Source organism: Marmota marmota, unplaced genomic scaffold (genome assembly GCF_001458135.2).
Source record: "Marmota marmota marmota unplaced genomic scaffold, marMar, whole genome shotgun sequence".
NCBI classification, from domain to species: domain Eukaryota; kingdom Metazoa; phylum Chordata; class Mammalia; order Rodentia; family Sciuridae; genus Marmota; species Marmota marmota.
The window spans coordinates 9,947,300-9,952,404 of NW_025999900.1; positions in this window are offsets into that span (position 1 = coordinate 9,947,300).

Genomic DNA, 5,105 nt, shown 5'->3' on the forward strand with positions numbered 1-5,105 from the left:
ACCAATTACACAAATCCCTCCACTTCTCCCTGTGCCCCAGCTATTGCTTCCCATGGCCCCTGGAAGCCCTCTGTTTATTTATACTTCTTCACTCCCTGCCATGGGAAATGCAAGGAGTCAGAAGCTGTGAAGGATTCCTTGTGAGTCCTGCATCTCTGGTCTCATTTGCCCACTCACAGGGAAACAGAGTTTTAAAAAAATACTGAAGAAGTCACAATCCTTTAAGGTCTTTCAGTGCTTCCTTGCAATCAGTGTGGAACCTGTCAGACACCTGTGACCAATGCTCAATCACCTCCTGCCCAAGCTCTCCCAGGAACCAGAGGCTATACTTCCCCATGATGATCTTCTCTCCAAAATGTTGACTTTCCCTATTCCTCCCCTATTTGTTTCTTCTCCCAGGATTTTCACGGTGCCTCTCAATCACAGAGTCTATTTTCCTGCCCTGTAAACTAACCCTTTACTACAGTCTCACTAAAGTACCTTGAAGACAATGACTGCTGCTTTCAGCAATATCCAGAGTCTGGGATACTAGTGCATATATAGAAGATAGACATTCATTGAATTATTTCTAAAAAAAAAAAAAAGTCAAATGATAACCACATTGCATGGTTTCTAAACTCATTTTTCTTTGGATGTTCTATAGACTTAGAAAAATAGGAAACCCAAGACCCAATATAGGCAGCCCCAACTTGCACAGAGAGAAGGACTATCATCCTCTGCGGCCACACATTTCCCTCTGTTGCTCCCTCCTACTCTCCTTAGAGCAGTGCAATCTCTAATTCATCTTCAAACCTGTTTCTACCTTCTCCTCATTGGTAGGGTAAATCCTATCTCAAAGACAGAAACAAGAGACATGAGCAAAAGGAAAACCATCCCAGTCACTCCTAAGGTCCCCTCTTCTTCCGCAACCCAACTCAGAGCTTTGCCAATATAAAAATATTGTACCCACATAGAACATGTAAACTGCTTAAGAAAACTGTCTTCTGTAACTACTAGCACAGTCCTAGGCCCATAACTGATGTCCGCAAGATGGTGGAAGTTAAGAATGGACTCTGGAACCGGTCACCCCAAACTTGAATCCTTACTGTGTCATTTCTCAGCTCTCATAGTGAATAAGTACCAACCTCTTGATGCTTTGCCGCCTCATGTCTGAGAAGGAGATAATGGTGCTACCTACCACAGAGGCATGCTGTGAGCATCAAATGCCTGGTAGGTAGCGACATACCTGCCATGTATTAAATGCAAGAATTGTTAGCTAGCAACATAATAATTGTAGCACAATCATTGTTTAATATTTGTTGTTAAATATTTGTTGAGATCATTATAAGGAAAATAAATCACAACCCTGGATAATCCTTTGCTAGATGTGATCTTTTTTCATATCAAATCATAGCATGTATGTTACTTGTGAAAATACTATTTTCTCTCCTCTTCCCTATTACATTTAACACTATAAGCTACCTCTAATAAGATGTTAGTGTGTGTCAAAAATAACCTTCTATAAGTATGTTCCTTAATTCTTTTTTGGTCTTTGTTTCCTTAACTTCAAAGTCAGAAGGCTTGACTAGTTGGTCTATAAGCTCCTTCTAGCTCTAAATTTGTATGATTTTTGTAATCATGGGGATTTAGATGTCTGTGAAAATTCTCACTCCTGTTTAAGTGCTTTTCTTTTACTCTCTTTTTCTATAGATTAGGAAAGCCCACAAGGGACCCATTTTTGAGGCCATAAAAGAAGAGCCCAGACCTACAACCAGCCCTGACCACTGGCTTTGATGACCACAGGATAGAGAGAGGGGGCCTCTCCCAGAGGCAGCTGTGCCTGAGGTCTCTAAGAGGGCCTCCTTAAACTTCCAGCTCCTGTCCATCTTTCCTCAGTAGGGAGCAAAACTATGATCTGCCTAAGGTGGTCAACTGGGTGGAGGCAGACCCTCACTTTCTTCCTGGTTCATTAAACAAATAGAAAAAAAAAGTTGATCATTGTGTTCTATGGTATTTCAATGATTCTTATATGATCTCTGAATAATATTTTTAGCACAGTGCATTAGAAAAAGATGGTGGGTTGGGTGGGGGAGAACTTAAAAAGAATACATCTGAGGAGCCGCTTCATCTTGGGACACAGGAATGGACTGGAATGTAGGTTCTATAGAAACCAACATTTGACAAGCAGGAACTCTCAAGCACAGGGATGCTTCCACACCCCGGCAGCTGCACAGGAGTTGCCTGCCAAAGCAATTTAGGAAACCAGATTAGAAATCAGATGACTAAAACTCTAAGGGGGTAGGGCTCAGCGACTCCTGGCCAGTTCCAAGAAGGAGCTGGCTCTTCAACCCTGTGCCATTGATAATGGAGGCAGAAAGAGTGTTTGCACTAGAGAACTCAAGACCCGAAGATGGGTCATGAGTATAAATTCCTTTGTTTTCTCCCATTTTTCACAAGCCCACAGGTGTAGGCTGGCATTTTACAAAATGACTACCATCCATATTGCATATTCCACAATTGTGTTGCCACAGGTTGCTTAGGAAAAACAGGAAAAACTGAAATGAAGTGTAATCCCAATTTTATATCCTGGCAACCATGCACAAACAACTCCTGGTGTATTCATGAGCCAATACACATCTTCACTTTCCAGCCACAGCAGGGCAAATATCAGGAACTAATCTCAGGACTGAGAACCACAAAAGTATCACTGGGTCTCTTTTGCTAGTGGAGCCAGTACTCGGCAGGAAAAAAAACTAATTCTGTTAAAGACTCACAAATCAAAGGGGATAATTCATTCTTCCCATGCCCACCTCAAACATACACACAAATTTTTTTCCACTCAAAGAAAAGCAATCATCTTTCTACAATCTTCTCTGTTAGTGGGAGGCAAGCCTGGCATGGTGGAGGATGCTAAGGAAACACTTCCTTGTTTATTTTTTCAAGGGAAGGCTGCTTCAAATGGGCTGGGGGCAGAGATCTTTGTCTGGTTTCTTTGGAAGACGGGGACAAAGGATGCTGCGCAAGGCAGGCCATGTAGGATGAGGGATGAAGCCCACTTAGGAAACCCAGCTCTGGTCCTTGTAAGTCATTTGAACTTTGGCCTGACCCCACCCAGGAGGACAGCATGTCCTGTGTGAGGGGGATTCATGAAGCCCAAGGGGCTTTGTTCATCCATATTTGGAGGCAAGAGCCTGAGCGGTGCTTGGCAGCCTCAAACCTTGCCATATGCTGAGAATGAGGGAGCGAGGGTTGAATTACACACTGCCTAATCTTTTGGTGTATCACAGCTGAGTCACATCCATTTTGACACTCAGAGAATATAAATAGAAAGATCTGGGGAGCAGAAATAAGAAATGTAGATGTTTTAGACGTTTTCAAGCTCTTCTTGGTAGTGTGCATTGGGTCCGTCTGCAGTCTTGCCTGCGTTAAAACAAAATCCGTGGGAGGAGAGCCTTTGCTCAAAACTTTGAATATCTTGAATACAATAGACTGGGAAACTTAGTTGAAAGAGAAGAAATCTTTTTATTTCTTAGAGCCAGGTGTGTCCTAGGCCAGGGCAGAGAAAAGTGGACAAAGCCTTCCAGAAACAGTGGCCATCAGGTTGAATTCCTGTGGGCTCTTCCCACGCAGGCAGAAGCTGGTTTTCTTCAGTCCAGAGAGCATCAGAGCACAGATTGAAGCTGGTAAAGTCACCCATTTTGCTACTCCAGGGTTTATTGCTGAAATGTGCATTATTTTGTTGGTTTTCTCCCTCTTCTTCTGAGGTGGAGCACAGAGTTTCCATACTAAAGAGATCTGGTGTAGAGTTACCCTGAAGAAGGTTGTCTGGGAGAGGAGAAGGAAGTGATCAGCAATGTCTAGCTACAAGCCATGGAAGTTAGGTGATCTGGGAAAGTCAACATGTCAAATATGTCAACAAATATTTTCTAAGCAATCTCTGGAATAATATAAACTTAAAAGGCATAGTCCCTGCCCTGAGGCCCTTATAACATTTCACAGGGGTAAGAGATAACCATTTTACAATTAGAAGATAGTAAAACTAAAGGCAAACAAAGGGCAAGGCTTTCTAGGAGCTTGTCAGGGTGAAATCTGAGGCTGAAACCCTTGCAAGGCTGGTTAGTCTGTTGTGCGGAAGTCTCAAGGTTGGCCTCCTCTGGAGGTCTATACTGGGCAGTAACCAAAATGACTATTTCTCAAGGTATAGTATTTAAAACCCTTGGCAGGGCTTCAAAAAAAGAGAGAAGTATGTGTGTGTGTGTGTGTGTGTGTGTGTGTGTGTGTGAGAGAGAGAGAGAGAGAGAGAGAGAGAGAGAACTGAATATGAAGGAGTTTTAAAAAAGGAAAGAAGGTAAAGGGATAGGAAGGGAAGATTAGAGGGGTAAGAAAGGACAGCAAAAAGGAGAAGAGGGGAGAAAGGGACCCCCCTACCCAGTCCAACACCTCTCCCCCTTCAGAATCCAGGAAGCACTTTCTGCTAATATCAAAATTGTTAAAGTCACCACCAGCCACAAAGGCTTTAAAGATATTAAATGTATGAGAAGCGTTTATGTACTTCATGGAACAAGCTGGTTAAAAATGGACCTTACACCGGGACCTGTGGCACCTGGTGGGCTGTCCGACGGTAGAAGTTCCAAACACACACACAAAATAGAGAACAGCAAGCCTGCCCAGGGCAGGGCCTTGACTTTTCAGGTACTCAAATAGCGCACGTCTCTGTATTCATCTGAGTACATAGAGGTAGAAAGGATTAATTATGTTATTAAGTAGTATATAATTATCAAGCACATTAGATTATCACTGTATAGTTTTGGCAATTTTCAAGGCAATTTTATATCATTATGTTAGGTTATTCCCACAAGATTTTTAATGCATTTTTCTGAAAATCTATACTTCTAAGAAGAGCTCTATGTATGTTTTTGCTTTTTTTTTTTTTTGAACTGGAGATTGAATCCTGGGGCATTTAACCAATGAGCCACATCCCCAGCCCTGATTTTGTATTTTATTTAGAGACAGGGTCTTCCTAAGTTGCTGAGGCTGGCTTTGAACTTGTGATCCTCCTGCTTCAGCCTCCTGAGTCACTGGAATTACAGGTGTGCAACATCACGTCCAGCTCTATATCCATTCTT